The sequence below is a fragment of the Canis aureus genome, chromosome 5 (assembly GCF_053574225.1).
Source record: "Canis aureus isolate CA01 chromosome 5, VMU_Caureus_v.1.0, whole genome shotgun sequence".
Classification (NCBI taxonomy): Eukaryota; Metazoa; Chordata; class Mammalia; order Carnivora; family Canidae; genus Canis; species Canis aureus.
In genome coordinates, this window is record NC_135615.1 from 59,069,695 (window position 1) to 59,092,401 (window position 22,707).

Consider the following 22,707-nt stretch of genomic DNA (forward strand, 5'->3'; position numbering starts at 1 on the left):
TCTACACACAGGGCAGCCCTGGTGGCACAGCGGTTTAGCGCTGCCTGAAGCCCGGGGTGTGATCCTGGGGACCCTGGATCGAGTCCCGCATCAGGCTCCCTGCATGGAGCCTGCTTCTCCGTCTGCCTGTGTCTCTGCTTCTCTCTCAATCTGTGTCTCTCATGAATAAATAAATAAAATCTTAAAAAAAAAAGATCTACACACAAATTATTGTTGTAAACAATAATTTCTGGTCTCAGAACATTTTTACCCTATGAAAATTATTGCTACTCCAAAGAGCTTTTGTTTATATAGTGCATATCTACCAAAAATTAACTACTTATTAGAAATTAAAACAAAAGTCAAAAACTATTATTTAAATGTTAATTCTTTAAAAAATAATAAACTAGTTACATTATTGACATAGTACATTTTTTGAAAAAAAATTTTTCCCAGAAAAAAAGCATTTTGGAGAAAAGTGGCATTGTTGTACATTTTTGGTAAATATCTTTAATATCTAGCTCAGAAGGCAACTGAATTCTCATATCTGCATTTGCATTCAATCTGTTTCACTATGTTATTTTAGTTGAAATATATGAAGAAAATTTGGCTCCCACATATAGGTAGTTAGAAAAAGTAGGATATTTTAGTGGCCTTTTTAGATAGTTGTAGGTATCCTTCTTTGATACCATACCCAAGACTGACACCTGATAGTTATTCCTTACAGGTTAATTGCAATGTGAAACCTGAAACCATATCAATGATTTTTTTTTTTACGCAGTTATATTAAAACCCATTGGTCCCGTTGCTCTATGTTTTGTTGTTGTTGTTGTTGTTGTTGTTGTTGTTGTTTTAAAGATTTTATTTATTTATTCATGAGAGAGGCAGAGACACAGGCAGAGGGAAAAGTAGGCTCCCCTGCAAGGAGCTTTATGCAGGGCTCAATCCCAGGATCCCAGGATCACAACCTGAGCCAAAGGCAGATGCTCAACCACTGAGCCACCCAGGTACCCTGGTCTACTTGCTCTTTGAGTGAATCTTTTACTCATGCATGATTTTGTGACATCATGTTTGGGCCATTTAGAAAATATTGGTTCATTGAGTTGTACAGATTTTTCCAAATGTTTTCATTATATAAATTTTAAAAATCATGTTTGTTAATAATCACTGCCAATCTCATTTAAGTACTGGAAAGCTGTCTGCCTCACAATAATTGACACAAGTTTTCCAAATGTTAATTTCACCTGAAAGCTCAAAATCTCTCATTGTCCACAAATATTTCTGTTGTTTTCACTGACTTGACAGCCTCCTTCCACTCATTTTCAAGAAAACATCTGCCAAATACGCAAGTCTGAATAATCACAGTTTGTAAATCATTCATTCTTTTTTTTTTTTAAAGGGTTTTATTTATTTATTCATGAGAGAGAGAGAGAGGCAGAGACACAGGGAGAGGGAGAAGCAGGCTCCATGCAGGAAGCCCTATGTGGGACCCGATCCCGGGACTCAAGGATCACGCCCTGCTCTGAAGGCAGGTGCTAAACCGCTGAGCCACCCAGGGATCCCCTGTAAATCATTCTTTCAAGTAAAAGTGATGCTATGTAGTAAATAAAGGGGCTAGTTGGCTGGCAGTTCAATCACAAAGTGCTTTTCCTCTACATAACTACTGTCTTTAGTTTGCAGAAAAAATGCTTTATGCTTACTTCCTGGCTCATCATGCAGAATCTTTAAAAAACCACATACTCAAAGGTTAAGATTTAATAAAATAATTTCAGTGGCTTCATCAAAGACATTATTAAGTGAAAATAGATCCCCTTCGATAAGTGTGTGATGGCAGAGAACAGGCCAAGTTTGTGTTTAGAACTCTTTTACTGTGTTACCTTTGACATATATCTCAAACGCCACCATTACTCTCTCTAATCCACTTTCTCCTCCCTGGTCTGAGCCTTGGCCGTCTCCAGCAGCTCCCTAACTGGAATCACACTGCCATACTGGTGGCACGTGGGTCACCAGTGCAATCCTACAGTCTGCTCCCTCCACATAGCAGCCTCCTTCCCTGACTACTCCTTGAACAGCACAAAACTCCCTGTTGCACCTGCCTCATGTTTTCTTCCTAGTATTTACCGTGGACATTTTTTTTTTTCTGTATGTGGTTTTATTTTTTATTTTCTTTTACTACCTAAAGGCGAACTTAGCATGCAGGGACTTTATTTGGTTCATGCATCTAGGGATGTGTCCAGCACAGGGCAGCTGCTCAATTGACATTTATTGGATGAATGAAGAAGTGAATGTTTAGAGATGCCAGTGCCAGAGTCTGCCTAACTCATCACCCAAAGACTTGTTCCCTCTCCTCCTCTCTCCCTCCCTGCCTTGTGTTTTTGGGCCAGGCTTGTGCTCTGCCCTGGGAAGATAAAGCAAACAAGACATAGTCTCTCCCTTCAGGAATCTCATGTTTCCATGCAGAGCACATCCACATCCACTCATGATTCTCAAGTGGCTCAGTGGATAGGAGCCTAGGACTCGGACTGGCAGGGACCTGAGTGCAGACCCTCAGTCTTTACCCTTCCAAGCCTCAGTTTCTTCATCTGTAAAATGGCAATGACAACAGGACCTGCTGCTCAGATTGGTTGTGGGAATCAAATGAGCTAATATAATAGTACAATGACATGTCTCATATATTGATTATTAATAGATGTTTCAAGTGGTGAAGATGGAATTTGAATCTTAAGGACTATATATTAAAAATACATACAGAATTCACCAGAGTCAGGGACAGTGGGTGGCAGCAGGATGGGGGGCCTTTCTGGAGGAGGGTGGGTGGGACATTACATGGGGCATTGCTTCCACGGGATTTGGTGAGGTGGGTGCCTAAGCAGGGGGCAATAGGATGAGGCTAGAGAGGTTGTCAGGAGCCTAACGGCAGAGGAGTTTGTGACCATGCTGGGGCTTCCTGTCCGTGGGCAAGGAGGGAGACCTAGGTAAAGTGGCCAAGCGAGATGACTGGCAGCGTGGTGCAGGATGGATGGAGGAGGTAGGGAGACCAGGGAGGGTGCAGGATCTGTGGGAGATAATGGAGGGGTTGGGGGCAGGTAGGAAGCTGGGGGTAAGCCTGCCTTGGGGAGGACCTCGAGTACCATGCATAGGACTTAGGCCATAATTCCAACAGTCTTCTTGCTTTTGTCCTCTCATGCAACTGTCAGTTGAGGTATTTTTGTTGCCCCAAATTTCCTGTCCCTCCTGTCGTCTCAATAAAGTGATGTAGATGAACCCAGGATGGCAATTTCTGCAATGAGGCAGAGTATCTTAACAGCCAGTCTGACAGTCTCTTCAATTGTTTTATTTTGTATTGAGGAACATTTGGAGTCCTTCCTTAATTTTTTTTGAAGATTTATTTATTTATTTATTCATGGGAGACGCAGACTGAGAGAGAGGCAGAAACATAGGCAGAGGGAGAAGCAGGCTCCTCAAGGGAAGCCCAATGTGGGACTTGATCCAAGATCCCAGGATCACGACCTGAGCCAAAGGCAGGCGCCCAACTGCTGAGCCACCCAGGCATCCCTGGAGTCCTTCCTTCCTTCCTTAATTAGTTAATTGTTAGCTGGTTTAGATACATCACATTTTGTTCCAAGAAAAAAAGATCCTCTTGTTCTTTTTTTTTTTAAAGTGTTTTGTCTTTATTATTTTTATTTATTTTTAATTTATTTATGATAGACATAGAAAGGGGTGGGGGCAGAGACACAGGTGGAAGGAGAAGCAGGCTCCATGCAGGGAGCCCGACATGGGACTTGATCCCGGGGGCTCCAGGATCAGGCCCTGGGCCAAAGGCAGGCGCTAAAACGCTGAGCCACCCAGAAAATCCTCTTGTTTTAACTCTTATTCAGTAAGTGCTTATTGGCCAATAAATGTTAAAGCTATGATGTATTTTTTGAAGCACAATAGTCTTTTTAAATTATTTATAATAGAAGTTTTTAAAATTAACTCTGCTCCTTGGAGCTCCGCAGAAGGGCTGGTAGGACTGCAGCCTGCATTCGGTAAATGTACCTCACTCTACAAAGGTAACCTGAGCTTACTGGAGAGAAAGTACACAATTAAATGAAGCCCAAAGCAAAAGATTCTTATCTATCTCCACCACTCCCACCTTCCTAATCTACTCCTCAAGGGTGTGAATGTGGTCTTTCAGACATTTCTTGTAACTTTAAAAAACCCAAAATCAGAAAAGAGCTCACACTCTACACCCTATTTTGAAACTTGCCTTTCTCCTTCAACAATAGATGGCCAGGCCTTTTGGGGGTCCTGGCATTGAGTTGCACCCCCTTCTATGTACTGGCTGAAGAATCCTGTCCATGCAGACTTTGTTCTTAAAGGCATAAGTGGCTGTCTGTATTAGAAAAAGCAGATCTCGAAGATGTCAATGCAATTTGCAAGAGGATCCTTGGCAAAATGGAAGTTTTTGTTCTTTACAAAGCACCAGCCTATGGCTGGATGCCATGTGCCTCAGACTCAAGGAAACTATAAATCTCCCCCAGCAGCAAGAGGGTCCCAGGGGGGACTGGACAAGCCCCAGAGAGCAGGAGAAGGCGGGGGTGTGTGTGGGGGGGTGGGGAATAGTTGTGCTGCTGGGTCAGATTCTTGCTGTAGGGGATCCCAGAGCCCCAACAGAGCATGTTTTGGTCACATTTTCCATTTCCTCTGGGGCTTTGGTCACTGACAATAAGAAATATGACAAGTTGATTTATTTTATCTGGAAGAAAAGTTCCTCCCAGGAAAACTAACTGTTACATTCACTCAGGACAGTTAAGCAACAATGTTTCTTCAGTGTAATGGGTTAGTTCTACGAAATACAAAGAAAATTATTTATGCTTGCCTATGGAAACCTGTACACAAACAGTTTCTGCTGGATTATTTATTAGCATTTAAAAAATTGGGCACAATTCAAATATCCATCAGCAAGAGAATGAACAAATAAATTGAGGCACTTTCATAGGCTAGAACACTTGTCAGCAATTAAAATGAATGGACTCTATCTCGAAATCACATTGAAAGAGCAAACAGCAGAATGTTAGGTATGGTGTAAGAGTGTTTTAAAAACACACACAGAATCCTGCATATTGTTTACAGATATGTGTGATTTGTAGTAAGAGTGTGAAAAACACCAGAGATCATGGTGTTGACCTTGGGGAGGGAGATGTGAAAGGGATTGCCTGCCTGGACCACATTACATACATTACATAAAGTGTGATTTATTTGAGAGAGAGAGTGCACATGAGTGGGTGGGAAAGGGAGAGAGAATCTGAAGCAGACTCTGTACTGAGCACAGAGCCCGACATGGGACTTGTCCATGACCTGAGCTGAAATCAAGGGCCAGATGCTTAACTGTCAGGAGCCACCCAGGTGCCCCCATCTTAACCATTTCTAAGTGTACAGTTAGTTCAGTAGTGGTAAGTATATTCACATGGTCATGAAACAACAGATCCCCATAACTTTTTCATTTTACAAGATTGAAAGCATCCCCATTAAACAATAACTCTCCACCTTACCCCCATAACCATCATTTTATTTACTTCTATGAATTTGACTACTCTAAGCACCTCGTATAAATGGAATCATACCATAACTACCTTTTTATGAGTGGCTTATTTTACTTAACATCATGCACTCAAGATTCATCCATGTGATAGCATGTGTCAGAATTTCTTGCCTTTTAAAGGCTGAATGATATTCCATTGTTTATGTATATGCCACATATTGTTTTTTTAAGATTTTGTTTCTTTATTCATGAGAGACACACACACAGAGAGAGAGAGAGAGAGAGAGAGAGAGAGAGAGGGGCAAAGATACAGGCAGAGGGAGAAGCAGGCTCCACACAGGGAGCCCAACATGGGACTCGATCCCAGGACTCCAGGATCACATCCTGGGCCGAAGGCAGGCGCTAAACTGCTGAGCCACCCAGGGATCCCCTATGCCACATATTCTTTATCCATTTAGTTGGTTGAGCATCTGCCTTCGGCTCAGGTTATGATCTTGGGGTCCTGGGATCAAGCCCTGTGTCAGGATCCTCACTCAGCAGGGAAGCTGCTTCTCCCTTTCCTTCTGTCCTTCCCTCCAACAGCTTGTGCTTTCTTTCTCTCTCAAATTCTAAAAAATCTAAAAAAGGATTAAAATTTCAAAAGGTTTGAATTTGAATGTTTATAAGTGATATTGCTATATAACTGTTATATAACATGTGTCACCCAATTATGGATTCCCGTGCAGAAATATCACTGCTTTTCAGTGAATACAGTTATTCTTATTGTTAAGAGATCTTATTAGACAACAGTCACTCATCCGACATGCAATAACAATTCTTAAGCATAAAAGATACTCTGAGCCCTAGGCCAATGGAGTCGTCAACTTTTCCTTGGTCAGAACATATAGAAACTTCCCCTGACTCTTATGCAGTAAAGAGGTTTGCTGGCAGCATATGAACTGGTTCACAGAAGAGCCAGGTCTCAGGGAAGACAGGACAGGAAGAAACACTCAGTATGGCAGCAGAGCCAGCAGAGCCTGCTGTTGGCCTGGCTTGGTGGTTCCAGCTGTTTCAGTTCCTCTGTCCTTTGGCTCAAGACTCAAATTCCAAGGGCGGGAGGGTCTACTGGGCCTGGCTAAGGTCACAGGTCCACCCCTGGGCCCACAGGAATAGCAGGCCTATGTGATATTACAGCTCCAACACACAAAATGAGGGGATAGCTACAAGGTTCCATGAAGTATAAAAATAATGCTGAAAAGCAGAAGCATAAATACTGTAACTCAGAAAAAGAGTGGCTAGGACTCAAATGTGATTCACTTATTCTGGGATAAGTGATTCTGAGAGTGTGATGCATTCAAGTAAGCAGCCAAAAATCTAAGTGAATAAAACCAAACAACAGCAATAAAACAATCGAAAGTGAAATAGGAAGTACAATGATAACTACCTGGAAATTATATTTTCCTCTACCGGGAACCTATTTGTCCAATTTCTAACCCATGGTTTGTTGTAAAGCTCAGTCCCTTTTGGCTTTGAGCATCACTGCAGGCTAGGTGGTCTGAAGAGCCTTCTCATTGCAAAAAAGTGCAGAGGACACACCCTTTAAGTTATCTTTGCTCTTACAAACTATAGCAGAAGATTCCAAGAAAAGTGAGCTAAGGCTCTCAACAGCTGGGAGAGGAACGATTACCTTATGGCAGGGGCTTCAGCAGCACAGCTGTTTAAATTCTGAACTAGTGGAAAATGTGGGAAGCCAAGCCATAGTCCCTGGTACTGATGCCTTTTGGTGACTAGAGACAGAAGTAAACTCTGGAAGAAAATATGTACAATTTAGACCCAAGGGGTACTGAACCTGACCATCATTACAAAGGCACATGAGAAGATAATTTGTATAGAAGTTAGCAGACAAAGCAAAAAAGCATGTTTAGAGTTCTCTAACCCTGAAATAGCAGATCTTGCAACTGTCAGATATCAAATACAGAATAGATATATAAGAAATGGATGAAGAAATAAAGGATGCAATGACAAAGACCACTGAGATATAACCAGAAACAGGGAAACATTGGGACGCCTGGGTAGCTCAGTCTGTTGAGCATCTAACTCTTGATTTTGGCTCAGGTCATGATCTCAGGGTCATAAGATTAAGCCCCACATTGGACTCTGTGCTGAGTTTGGAGCTTGCTCAAATTACATCCTCTTCTCTCTCTGCCCCCACCTCTACCCTTGCTTGTGTGTGCACTCTCAAAGAAAGAAAGAAAGAAAGAAAGAAAGAAAGAAAGAAAGGAAACTTTAAAAAAATGGATCTTCTAGAAATAAAAATATTCCTTTATTGAATTAAAAAATATAAAAACACCTCCAGAGAATAGTTGAACAGTGAATTAGACATAGATGAAAATGGAATTAGTGGCGGGGTGGGCACCTGGGTGGTTCAGTGGTTGAGTATCTGCTGTCTCTGCCTCTCTGTGTCTCTCATGAATAAATAAATAAATCTTTAAAAAAAGAAAATGTAATAATTAGTAAACTGGAAGGTATATTTACAATAATCACCAAGAACACAGCACAGAGTGACACAAAGCTTGGAGCTTGGGAAGATGGCAGAAAAGGAGGGTCCTGAGCTCACCTCCTCCCATGGACACATCAAGGCTGCAACTATATTTGGGCAGCCCAGTGGCTCAGCAGTTTAGCGCTGCCTTCAGCCCAGGGCATGATTCTGGAGACCCAGGATTGAGTCCCATGTCGGGTCCCTGCATAGAGCCTGCTTCTCCCTCTGCTGTGTCTCTGCCTCTCTCTGTCTCTCATGAATAAGTAAATAAAATCTTAAAAAAAAAAAAAAAAAAAAAAAAGGCTGCAACTACATTTGGATCAACATACTTAGAAAACAACCTAAAGATCAGCAGAATAGCTAATAACAGGGTACAGCTAAGGATATAAAGAAAAAACACATTGAGAGGGGTAGGAAGGTCAGATACCCGGTCAGAAACCAATCCACTTGTGCGGTGACCCACAAGTGGGAGGGATATCACAAGTGCCCCTGGAGGATTAGGGGATCAGCCAGCACATCGGCCACTTTGGGGATCTGCACCAGGAAGATGAGCCCCCATAATATCTTGCTTTGAAAATCAGTGGGGCTTAACTTTGGGAGAACGAGAGGGCTATAGGAAAATTGGGACTCTGCTCTTTAAAATGCCAGTGCCCTAGATCACTTGGTCTGAGACCCAGCACAGAGGCAGCATTTTAAAAAGTACTTTGGCTATACATGAAGGGGATTTATTGACCCCTTTTAGGGCATGCACCAGATGGACAGAGATCTGTAGGAAATTTCTCCAGTAACAGAAGTGCTAGCAACCACTTCCTGCCTCTCTTTCTGCCTAGCTTGCCTGACACTGGCAGGAGCCAGTTTTGACACTCTCAATCTATCTACGTAACACCACTTGCCCCACCCCAGCATTCCTCCATTGATTAACCCCTCTCAACCCATTCACCTTTGAAGGCACCCCTTCAAAGTGGCTCCTGTTCAGCCACATCTGGCAGGAAGCCTCACCCCTCCAAACAAGTCTTGTGCTGGAGACAGGGAAGGCAGCCCTACCCACCATCATGTCTGCAAACAGTTGTGTCCAGGCCTGCCACGCAGCTGTATGAGGGGCTAGCCCTGCCCACCAGTACACTGGCAGCAGTTTCAGCCCATGCGAAATAGGAGGGCACACACACACAGCCCACACAGGGGATACCTCCGGAGCACCTGGTTCTGGTGACCAGGCATGTTTGTCCTATGGGACCCCACAGGGTGCCATGTACACAATGCTGCTATTTTTAAGACAAGGGGATCTGGATTTTTAAGATTCCAGGAGACAGAGGAATATGTTCCAAATGAAAGAACAAGACAAAACTTCAGAAAAAGAATGAAATGAAATGGAGAAAAGCAATTCATCTGATAGAGAGTTCAAAATAATGGTCATAAAAATGCTCACCAGATTTATGAGAAGAGTCGATGAATTCAGTAAGAACTTAACAAAGAGAAAATATAAAAAGGAACCAATTCAGAGCCAAAGAATACAATAACTGAAGTGAAAAATACACAAGAGGGAATCAACAACAGATTAGAAGATGCAGAACAGATCAGTGATCTGGCAGGCAGGGTAGTGGAAATCATCCAAGCTGAACAGCAAAAAGAAAATAGAATTTTTTTAAAAAATGAGGACAGGTTAAGAGACCTCTGGAACAATATCAAGTGTACCCGCATTCATGTTATAAGGATACCAGAAGGAGAAAAGAGAGAAAGGGGAAGAAAACTTACTTGAATAAAAAATAGTTGAAAAAAAAATAGTTGAACATTTTCCTAACCTGGGGAAGGAAACAGACAGCCAAGTCCAGAAAGCACAGAGAGCTCTAAACAAGATACACTCAAGGTGGTCCACACCAAGACACATAATAATTAAAATGTAAAAAAAATTAAAGATAAAGAGAGAATCTTAAAAGCAGCAACAAAGGGGTGCCTGAGTGGTGCAATCAGTTGGGTGTCTAGCTCTTGGTTTCAATTCAGGTCATGATCTCAGGATCATGAGATTGAGCCCTGTGTCAGGTTCTGAGCTCAGCGTGGAGTCTGATTAAGACTCTACCTTTGTCCTCCCTTCACTTTCTCTTAAAAAAGTAGCAAAGAGGGACACCTGGGTGGCTCACTGGTTGAGCATCTGCCTTTAGCTCAGGTTGTGATCCCAGGGTCCTGAGACTGAGTCCCTCATTAGGTTCCCTGGGGGGAACCTGCCTTTCCCTCTGCCTATGCCTCTGCCTCTCTCTGTGTCTTTCATGAATAGATAAATAAAGTCTTTTTTAAAAAGTAGCAAGGTGGGGGGGGGGGGTGTGCGGAGAAGCAACTAGTTACATACAAGGAAACCCCATATTGCTATCAGCTGATTTTTCAGCCGAAACTTTGCAGGCCAGAAAAAAGTGGCATGATAAATTCAAAGGACTGAAATGAAAAAATTTAGAATCAAGAATACTCCACCCAACAAGGACATAATTTTTAATTGAAGAAGAAATGGAGCTTCCCAGACAAGCATAAATTAAAGGAGTTATCACCATTAAACTGGCCTTAAAAGAAATGTTAAAAGGACTTCTTAAAGCAAAAAGAAAAGTCCATAACTAGAAGTAAGAAAATTATGAAAGGAAAAAATTTCACTGGTAAAAGCAAAATATATAAAGGTAGTAAACCAATTATTAAGAAAGCTAGTTGGAAATCTAAAAGACAGAAGTAGTAAAATTTATTGTATCTATAATAATTAGTTAAGGTATACAAAAAATAAAGAGATGTAAAATATGTAGTTACATACATAAAACATGGAGGGAGGAGTAAAAATGCAATGCTCTTAGAAAGTGACCATCAACCTGAAACAGACTGCTATGTACATAGGATATTATATATGAACCTCATGGTAACCACAAACCAAAAACTTATAATAAGTGCATAAAAAACATAAAAAGAAAGGAATCCAAGCATAAAACTAGAGAAAGTCATTAAATCACAAGGGAAGAGAGCAAGAGAAGAACTGCAAAAACAACCAGAAAACAATTAACTATATGGCAATAAGTATATACCTATCAACAATTATGTTAAATGTAATTAGACAAAACACTACAATCAAAAGACATAGGGAGGGGCAACTGGGTGGTCAGTGTTTGAGTGTCTTCCTTTGGCTCAGGGCATGATTCTGGGGTCCTAGGATCCAGTCCTCTGCCTATGTCTCTGCCTCTCTCTCTATGTTTCTCATGAGTGCATATGGAACATTATCCAGGATAGGTCACATGTTAGGCCACAGAACAAATCTCAGTAAATTTAAGAAGATTGAAATCATATTAAGCATCTTTTCTGACCCAATGATATGACACTTAGAAATCAATTACAAGAAAAAACAGGGAGAACCCACAAACACATGGAGGCTAAACAACACACTCCTCAACAATGAAGAAGTCAAAGAGGAAATAGAAAAATATCTGGGACAAATTAAATTGGAAACACAATGTTTCAAAATCTTTGGGAACCAGCAAAAATAGTTCTAAGAGGGAAGTTTATAGCAATACAGGCCTACCTCAAGAAATAAGAAAAATCTCAAATAAGCAATCTAATCTTACTTAAAGAAACCAGAAAAAGAAGAACAAACAAAACCCAAAGTTAATAGAAGGAAGGAAATAATATTAGAGTGGAAATAAATGAAATAAAAACTAAAAAAGCAATAGAAAAGATCAATGAAACTAAGAGCTGGTTCTTTGAATAAGTAAACAAAATTGATAAACCTTCAGCCAAACTCATCAAACAAAAAGAAAGAAGACTCAAACAAAATCAGCAATGATAACAGAAGTTACAACAGACGTCACAGAAATATAAAAAATTATAAAAGACTACTATGAAAAATTATACCCTAACAAACTGGACAACCTAGAAGAAATGGATACATTCCCAGAAACACAAAATCTTCTAAGATGGAATCAGAAAGAAATAGAAAATGTGAACATAGCAATTACTAGTAATGAAATTGACTCAGTAATCAAAAAACTCCCAACAAACAAGTCAAGGACCAGATGGCTTCACAGGTGAATTCTGCCAAACATTTAAATAGAGTTAAAGTTTAAAGAGTTCAAAGAAGAGTTAGTACTGGGGCATCAGGTGTGCTCAGTTGGTTGGGTGTCTGATTCTTGGTTTCAGCTCAGATCATGATCTCAGGGATCCTGGGATGAAGTCCCACATCAGGCTCTGCATTGAGTGAGATGCTGCTTGAGATTCTCTCTCCTTCTCCCTCTGTCCCTCCACCTACAAGTACTCTCTCTTCTCTCTCAAAGAAAGAAAAGTGGGATCCCTGGGTGGCGCAGCGGTTTAGCGCCTGCCTTTGGCCCAGGGCGCAATCCTGGAGACCCGGGATCGAATCCCACGTCGGGCTCCCGGTGCATGGAGCCTGCTTCTCCCTCTGCCTGTGTCTCTGCCTCTCTCTCTCTCTCTCTCTGTGACTATCATAAATAAATGAAAAAAAAATAAAAAAAAATAAAAAAAAATAAAAAAAATCAAAGAAAGAAAAGTTATTATCTATCCTTCTCAAATTATTCCAAAATATTGAAGAGGCAGGAATACTTCCAAATTCATTCTATGAGGCCAGTATTACCTTGATATCAAAACCAAACAAAGATACTACAAAAAAAAAACTACAGGCAAATATCCCTGATGAACATAGATGCAAAAATCCTCAACAAAATATTATCAAACTGACTCCAACAATAGATTGAAAGGATCACTAACCACAATCAAGTGGGATTTATTCCAGGGATGCAAGAGTTCAATATCTACACACCACATCAACAAAATGAAGGATAACAATTATAAGATTATCTTAATAGATGCAGAAAAAGCATTTGACAAAGTTCAAGCTCCATTTAAGATAAAAACTCTCAAAAAGTGAGTATAGAGGGAACATACCTCAACACTATAAAGGCCATATAACGGCAAACTCACAACTAACATCATACTCAATGGTGAAAAGCTGAGAGCTTTCACTCTAAGATCGGAATAAGATAAGGATATCCAGTGTTGCCACTTTTATTCAACATAGTACTGGAAGTCCTAGTCACAGCAATCAGACAAGAAAAAGAAAATAAAGGGATCCCTGGGTGGCGCAGTGGTTTAGCGCCTGCCTTTGGCCCAGGGCGCGATCCTGGAGACCCGGGATCGAATCCCACGTTGGGCTCCTGGTACATGGAGCCTGTTTCTCCCTCTGCCTATGTCTCTGCCTCTCTCTCTCTCTCTGTGTGTGTGACTATCATAAATAAATAATAAAAAAAATTTAAAAAAAAAGAAAAAGGAAATAAAGACATCCAAATTAGTAAGGAAAAAGTAAAACCATAAAACCATCACTATTTGCTTATGACATGACACTGTACATAGAAAACACTAAAGACTCCAGGGGTGCCAGGTTGACTCAGTCAGTTAAGCATCCAAACTCTTAGTTTCAGCTCAGGTCATGATCTTGGGGTTGTGCGGAGATTGAGCCTAGCTAGCATCAGGCACCACACTCAGTACAGAGTCTGCTTGAGATTCTCTCTCTCCTTCTCCCTCCATTATCCCTCCCCCTGGTCATGCTCTCTCTCTCTTTCTAAAATAAATAAAGAAGTAAAATCTTAGAAAAGGAAACCCTCTGAAAAGGCAAAGCAATCTTGAGAAATAAAAACAAAGATAGAGGTATCACAACCCCAGATTTCAAGCTATACTACAAAGCTCTAGTAATCAAAACAGTATGGTATTCACACAAAAATAGATACATAGATCAATGGAACAGTAGAGTCCAGAAATAAACCCATGCTTATATAGTCAATTAATCTATGACAAAGGAGGAAAAAGCATACAATGATAAAAAGATAGTCTCTTTAATGAATAGTGTCGGGAAAACTGGAAAGCTACATGCAAAAGCATGAAACTGGACTACATTCTTACACCATATACAAAAATAAACTCAAAATGGATTAAAGACCTAAATGTAAGACCTGAAATCATAAAACTCCTGGAAGAAAAGATAGGTAGCAAACTCCTGGGCATTGGTCTTAGCAATATTTTTGGGGGGTCTGTCTCATTTGGCAAGTGCAACAGAAGCCAAGATGAACACCTGGGACTACAGCAAACTAAAAAGCTTTTGCACAGCAAAAGGAGATCATCAACAAAATGAAAAGGCAAATTAATGGGAGAGTTTTCAAGTTATATATCTAATAAGGGTTAATATCTAAAATATAAGAAGAACCAATACAACTCAACAAAAACCAAAAAACCCCAAACAATCCAATTTAAAAATGTGCAGTGGATCTGAATGGACATTTTCCCAAAGAAAATAGACAGATGGCCAAAAGACACATGAAAACATGCTCAACATCACTAATAATCAGGAAAATGCAAATCAAAACCACAATGAGATATTACCTCACACCTGTCAGAATGGATAGAATCAAGAAGTCAACAAATCACAGGTGTTGTTGAGGATGTGGGGTAAAGAGAACACTCATGCACTGGTGGTGCAAACATAGATTGGTACAGCCATTGTGGAAAACATTATGGAGTCTCCTCAACAAACTAAGAGTAGAAATACCACACAATCCAGTAATTCCACTGCTGAGTATTTACCTGAAGAAACTGAAAACATAATTTGAAAAGCTATCTGTATCCCTAGGGCCATCGGTTATAATAGTCAAATTATGGAAGCAACCTAAGTGTCCACTGGTAGATGAATGGATAAAGAAGACATGGCATACAGATTGGAATCTATCTATCTATCTATCTATCTATCTATCTATCTATCTATCTATCTATCTATCTATCATGGAATATTACTTAGCCATAAAAAATAATGAAACCTTGCAGTTTGTGACAACATGAATGGACTTACAGGGTATTATGCTAAATGAAACAAGTCAGACAAGACAAATACCATATGATTTCACTTATATGTAGAATCTAAGAAACAAGACATATGAACAAAAAACTCCCAGAAATAGACTCAGGTGAAACAGGTGAAGGGGATTAAGAGTACACTTAGAGTGATGAGCATTAGGTAATGCATAGAATTGTTGAATCACTATGTTGTACACTGAAACTAATATTGTATGTCAACTGCAATTTAATTTAAATAAATAATTAAAGCCTAGTTCAAGTGAAGAAAAAAATGAAAGCAATAATAAAATATGAAGGATCAAATATGAAAGTCTAACATATCTATTTAGTATCCCAAAGATAAAGAATAGAGAGCCTGAAGATCCAGTAATATTTGATAAGATAATGTCTGAGATAGTTCCAGAATTTATAAGAAAATATGCATAGGGAGTATAATCTACCCTTAAAAGAATAAATACAAATAAATTCATACTTCAATTCACTTTAATGAAACTATAGCACATCAGAAACAAGATAGTCTTTAAAAAGGGCAAGAGAGAATCTCTTTCATAAAGAAACACAATTAGATTGAGGATAAAGTTTTTCAAAACAATGGAATCCAGAACACAGGGAAAGAACATCTTCAGAAAATTTAGAGGAAATAACTCTCAGCCTAGAACTGTGTACCATCAAAACAATTTTTCAAGAAAAATGGTCCAAAAAAAAAAAAAGACATTTACAGGCTAGCAAAAACTAAGAACATTTGCTATCAAGAAATCTGTACTAGGGATGTTTGGGTGGCTCAATCAGTTAAGGGTCTACTCTCAGCTCAGCTCATGATCCCAGGGTCCTGGGATGGAGCTCCTTGCTCAGCGGGGAGCCTCTTTCTCCCTCTTCCTCTGCCTGCCACTCCCCCGCTTATGCTCTCTCTCTCTGTCAAATAAATAAAAAAATATTAAAAAAAATAAATCTGTACTAAAGACACTTCTAAAGGATGTTCTTTAGGAAAAAGATATAAGCCATCAATATAAGAAGGAACAGAGAGCAAATAACATAGTAAATACTATTTAAAACCAAATACTGTCTGAATAAAATAATAATAGCATAATTATGGAGTTTAGAAAAGAGCTAAAATATGGAATGAGAATATTATGTAACAGCATGATGGGGAGATTGAAGTTAAAGCATTCCAAGACTGTAGTATTATCATGGGGGAGTTAAGAGAGCAATTGATGTTAGGGGTGATTGAGTTACATGCACATGGTAAAATTTTAATGGTACCCTCAGTGGAATATGCATAGAGTGTACAAATTCCAAACCTGTAGCAAGAAAATTTGGGGTAAGCAAAACAAAACAAAACCAAAAAAGGCAAGAAAGAAGGGGGGTATAGAAAAAAGCAGAGCAAATAATTTTTAATCCTTGTGCCAATACACTTGAAAACAAAGTGGAAAAGTTCCTAGAAAAACAACTTATAAATCTGCCTCAAGATAAACAGTGGATAGTCTTAGAAATACTAAAAATAAAAATCAATTAAACAGCTGTTAGAGGGATCCCTGGGTGGCTCAGCGGTTTAGCGCCTGCCTTCCGCCCAGGGCTGATCCTGGAGTCCCAGGATCGAATCTCATGTCGGGCTCCCTGCATGGAGCCTGATTCTCCCTCTGCCTGTGTCTCTCCCTCTCTCCCTCTCTCCCTCTCTCCCTCTCTCCCTCTCTCTCATAAATAAATAAATAAAATCTGGAAAAAAAAAAACACAAACAGCTGTTAGAAATTGCCCCACGGGCAGCCCGGGTGGCTCAGTGGTTTAGCACCTGCCTTCAGCCCAGGGTGTGATCCTGGAGACCAGGGATTGAGTCCCACATCGGGCTCCCTGCATGGAGCCTGCTTCTCCCTCTACCTGTTGTCTGTGCCTCTCTCTCTGTGTGTGTTTCTCATGAATAAATAAATAAATAAAATCTTAAAAAAAAAAAGCAATTGCCCCACAAAGTAAACACCAGGCCCAAATAGTTTTCAGATGAGTTCTGCAATCATTCAGGTAACAGACCATTTCCATCTCCCCAACTAATTCCACAAGGCCAGTAAAACTGATAAGGAACATACAAGAAAGGAAAATTACAAGCCAATCTAATTAACAAATGTTGATGCCAAAACCCCATACAAAGCATTGGTGAATAGTAATATATAAGATGATAAAATATTAATCCCTAAAATTCAAGAGTAGCTTATTTTGAGAAAATCCCTAAGTTTCATTAATCATGTTAACAAAGTAAAGAAAAAAATCATATGATTATCTTAATTAATGCAAAAAATTTTGACAAAATTCAACCCCAGATTTTGATTAAAACAAACAAAACTCACTAGAAATAAAAGGGAACTTCCTTAAAATAATTAAGAAAATCTATTTAGCCATCTATACCATGTATTATTCTAAACAAGGAAGTGTTAGAAGCCTTCCCTTTGACCAAGACAAGGATACCCATTTTTACTGATCCTATTCAACTTTATACTAGAGGTCTTAACCAGGGCTATAAGATAAGAAAAAGTAATTAAAAGCATAACAATTGTAAAGGAAGAAACAAAACTGTCATTATTGACAGATGATAGGATTCTTTTCCATGGAAAACCCCCAAAAATCTAATAATAAATTATTACAAATAATAACAGTTTAGTAAGAAATAGTTCAAAAGCATAACAAAACAAGGCATCATTTAGTTGCAACCAAAAAGTGTAAGATACCTAGGAATAAACCCCATCAAAAGATGTACAAGACCTTCATGGAGCAAATCATAAAATTTTACTGAAAAAATCACCAGCTAACTAGTGACCTAAATTGAGTTAATTAGTGATGTAATTAAGTTGAGAAATACATTGTGCTTATGGATAAGAAGATTCAATATTATAAGGATATTAATGTTAGACACAAACTGAACTATTGGTGCAATGCAATTTTTTTGATGCAATGCAATTCTAATAAACCTTAGAAGGTTTTGTTTGTTGGCTGGTTGGTTGGTAGCAGGTGCCAAGTTTATTCTAAAATACATGAAAGTACAAATCAAAAACAGTTAAGACATTCCTATAGAAAAAGAACTAATGTGGGAGCACTTGCCTTACTAAATAGTTAAAACTTTGCAAAGCTTTAATACTTAAGATTGTGTGACTTGGCACAGGGATATAGGCAAAATGACCAGCGTAGCAGGAGAGAGCTCTCAGAAACTGTTCCAACATGTACATCGGAGGTCACACTGAAGATCTGTGAAGAAATGATGCTGCCATCACTGGGTATTCATGTGGGAAAAAGTGGGCCCATACCATACAATAAACAAACAAACAAACAAATAACTCCAGATAGGTGGAGGACTTATATGTGAAGAACAAAACCTTAAATATTTGAGAAGATGGTACAGTAGAATATATTGTTGATGTGGATCTAGGAGAAAGTTTCCTAAACAAGACACAAAGAGCCCTAACTGTATAATATTAATACATCTCACTTCATTAAAACTAAAATTAATATTTCTGTTTATTTGAAAACCTCATAAAGAAATTAAAATAGAAAACACTAGCCAGAAATTGGTAGAAGATATTAACAATACATATAGTAAACAATATTCAGAATGTGCTAAGAATTCCTACATCTCAATAAGAAAAAGGCAAGTAAAATTTTTTTTTAAAAGAAAAAGGCAAGTAACCCAAACAGGAAAAATGGACCAAAGACATAAGCATTAACTCATACAGGCAATAAACGCATGGGAAAATATCCTCAACCTTAGCAATGAGATATCCCTTTATATCTCATTGGACTGGCCAAAAATTAAGGCTGACAGTAGTAAGTGTTGGAGAGGACATACATGAGTCAGCAGGATCACCTTACATTGCTGGTATGAGTGTAAATTGCTTCCACCATCTTGGAAAACAATTTAGCATTATCTTCTAGAATGAGGCATATCCTAACATATTCTCTGACCTAGCACTCCTATTCCTAAGTATATACATCCTAGAGAACCATGAGCAGAGAGCTTAGTCATATATGTCTATGGATGAGCTTGTTAAAGAGCAAGAGAATGAGAGAGAGGGTGGAATATGTAGGTAGGTACAGGATAATGGTAATGGTTTAGCTCTAGTCTTGTTAGATGACAATAGGAAATAAATTTCTGGGCAGCTGGGTGGCTCAGTCAGTTAAGCATCTGTCTTTGGCTCAAGTCATGGTCTCAGGGTCCTAGGATTGAGTTCCCTGCTCAGCGAAGAACCTGCTGAGAATATTATACAGTTAGGGCTCTTTGTGTCTTGTTTAGGAAACCTTCTCCTAGATCCACATCAACAATATATTCTACTGTACCATCTTCTCAATTTCCTCTCCTACTCCCCCTGCTTGTGCTCTCTCTGTGTCAAATAAATAAATAAAAATCTTTTTTAAAAAAGAGAGAGAAGGGGGACACCTGGGTGGCTCAGTGGTTGAGCGTCTGCCTTCAGCTCAGGGCGTGATCCCAGAGTTCTGGGATCGAGTCCCTCATCAGGCTCCCTGCATGGAGCCTGCTTCTCCCTCTGCCTATGGCTCTGCCTCTCTCTGTGTGTCTCTCATGAATAAATGAATAAATCTTTTAAAATAAATAAATAAATAAACAAAAATTTAAAAAGAGAGAGAAATAAATTTCCTAAAAGTTCCTTCTAAATTGAATAACTTAAAATGGAATTTTAATTGGGAAATTTACATTAATAGATATATTAGCTACATGTGGTAGAAATGTTGACTGTCAACCAATCTCAAAGATTGTCAATTGGGTAATTTGGCTTGCAGATTGGATGATTTGGTTAATGAAATGCATTTCATTAAGATAAAAATTAAAAAACTCTTGCACACAAGCTTTTTCTGTAGGCATTAAGAATATGATAAACATGACATTCTGTTTTAAACACTTTTAGAAAAACATTCTATGGGTGATCTATTTAACAAAAAATCTGCAAATACAACACAGGTATCTGAAAATAAAATTGCCAAATAATCACATGAAACTATTAAAGCATTTTTGTCATTTTCAACTGAACACAATGGCCTCTTTGGTAAATAAATTATAGATATTTTTTTCCAGAATTGAAGGCATTATAAGAAATTCTTTTTTTTTTTTTTCTGCTCAGCAGGTGATTTGCATTTAAATGGCAAAATCCTAACTCAAATTTCTTCAGAGTAGACATCATACCGCTGCTAGGAAGTTCTCAGTGAGCATTGTTAGTAATGAAAAATAATTCAAAGAAAATGTAGCATGAACTATTGACAAAAATCCTGCTCAAAGTCCTGCTCAAAGGACTTTGTAGGATGTTGCATCAGTATCAAAGTCATACTGTGCAGTGTACAATAACAAAGACATATATTGTGCTAGCATACATTTTGCCTAAAGTTCAACAAACCAGTGATCAGTAGCAGGCAACACTTGGAAAATGTGTGATATGTAAATGAAATAGTATCCGATTTTTTTGTTGTTTTGTTCATTTCTCAAGTGAAGCTTATTGGCATGTTTATTTATTTCAAATATTTTATTTATTCATATATATAGAGAGAGAGAAATAGAGAGGCAGAGACACAGGTAGAGGGAGAAGCAGGCTCCATGCAGGGATCCTGATGTGGAACTCAATCCCAGGACTCCAGGATCATGCCCTGGGCCAAAGGCAGGTGCTAAACCGCTGAGCCACCCAGGAATCCCGTTATTGGCATGTTTAAACATCCTTTTCCCAAACTGCAACAGAACATGAAAAAATACTTTCTAGAGGGAAAAGCAACCAAGTGATTTAGAAATCCAACCATCACTATCCCCTAGGATGAAACTTTCAACCTACCCAGAAGAAATTTTTAACACCCTAGGTTTTGAGCATGACGGGCAGGCCCATAAATAATTGAGGGCAGTCATCAGCAGAGTGGAAAAAAATCTCTCCATGATTTTGGAGTCCCTGTCAATCTGAATACCCAGAACCATCTGCCAGAGTTTTCCAGAACTTGCTGCAATTTCATATGTCCTTTAATTGAGAGTTAGGATTTTCTAACTTCGAAAAATAAAGAGTAAAAATAGAAAGTGACCTGCTGAGAAATTACATATGTTTCACGCTGTCACAATCCTGGATATGCAGCCCATGGTATAAGATTGCAAATGAATTTCCTCTCCAAGATATAAAACTATGATTGCCATTAATATTATTATTAACCTTAAAGAATTAAATGGTTATTTACAAAATGGTGATGGGTCCTTTAAAAGTTTATCTGAAGTTGGTGATTTGCATTAAGTGACCCAGAGAGGCTGAAGATTTGAGGCCCTCTGTTCATACAGTTTGCTGGGTGGGTCCCTGAAGGATTCTGAGCGTTTATTGTTATAAAAGTATGCTAAATTGTTCTTGTTAAGAGTGAATGTTTCTGGTGACCTCCACATGGCTTCTTTTCATGCAGGAATTAAAGAGGAATTGGAGAGAGCTGGAGTCTCAGCCACTGCTCTCAGCATCCTCACTCTTAAAGAGCCACTCCTGGCTTTGCCCTAATCATCACTTCTGCTTCAGCCCCCTATCAGGTAGCACGAGGTCCAGGCTGAAAAACGCAGACTTGAATACAGCTCACTACCCTGGAGTTGGAAGGATCTGGTTTGGAGACCTGCCCTTGCCACTTTCCAGATGTATGGTTGTAGGCCAGTGACTTTCTCTAAGTCACCATTTTCTCATGGGGAAAGCTCAAGTAATTCCTTCATCCTGGCAGGGTGATTGTGAATCATGAACAAGAAAATACATGTGAAAGCATTTTGACATCGACGATGTGGAACAGACTGAAAGGTCAACTCTCATTTCCCCCATTGCCCCAGATCTTTCCCATACTGTCCTCCCAGCAGAGGCCAATCATTGGTGTTAAAGGTGATGGATTATTGTGAGGCACACAGGATGTCAGGGGAATCTCAAGGGGAAGGTGATAGCGGCTCTGTTCTGAGTCAGGCTTCACTTTCCAGCCATCTTTCCCTCCATTCAGCCATTCACCTACCTGTCCAATAAATATCTTTCATGCGACTGAGCCAGCAGCCTGCGAGCCCTCTGCTTCCATGGAGTTACATCTTACCACTAAGTTGTCAACAGTTCTCTCGAGTCCTGGCATTTGTGCTAAAACTAAAGCTGCTAACAGTGGCAGGAGGGCAGATGCCATCTGGCCCCATGGCTTGGCAGAGCCAGTCTGGTGGCTTGGCTTGGACCTGCAAGTTGAAAGGCTAAGGAAAACTGAGCTCCAGATCAGAATGCTCATGGGGATTGGAAAAAACAAATCCAGCTTAGTAGTGGGCTTTTTACCATCCAGTCTGACAAAGTCATGAAAGCACAGAGTGGGTGCTGAGGAGGTAGACAGACCACAGCTGCATGGACCGGGCTTTGGGATCTAGCAAAAGGGATGTATTCTTGGCCAAGCCCAGGGAAAGCCAGGCTTCCAGAAGAGTCCTGCTAAGTTTAAGAAATAGGCAGGCTTTTCATCCTGGCTCCTCCTAGGTCTCCATATCTAGACGTTTGCTTGGTGAAACCATGGTAACTGTGATGCCACAATGGGACATTCTTCCCAAGGTGGTAGAAGGAATCTCTCTGTTGAGCTCTGCTGTGTAGGTCAGAATGAGTTCATTTCTCCTTTGGCTGTAGCAGTTCACAGAAGACTCTGAGAGCCATCCAGACAACAAGAAACACCCAGTGTCATGAGTGGAACATGGTGACTGAGAACAGCTATTGTGCATTGTTTGAGGCAAGGGCGGGCCTGGTGATGGGGTGGATGATGAGACCCACATGGGCTTTGAACTCAGTTCAAATTCCAGCTCCACCACTTAGCCATTGTGTCACC

The 22,707-nt window shown here is 39.6% G+C and overlaps 1 protein-coding gene across 4 annotated transcripts in view; it reads right to left on the reverse strand.

Annotated features, from left to right (window-relative positions):
• The window catches only part of CFAP263 (cilia and flagella associated protein 263), a 110,692-nt gene that overhangs the window by 45,068 nt on the left and 42,917 nt on the right, over nt 1-22,707 (reverse strand). The gene's annotated exons all lie outside the window — the stretch shown is intronic.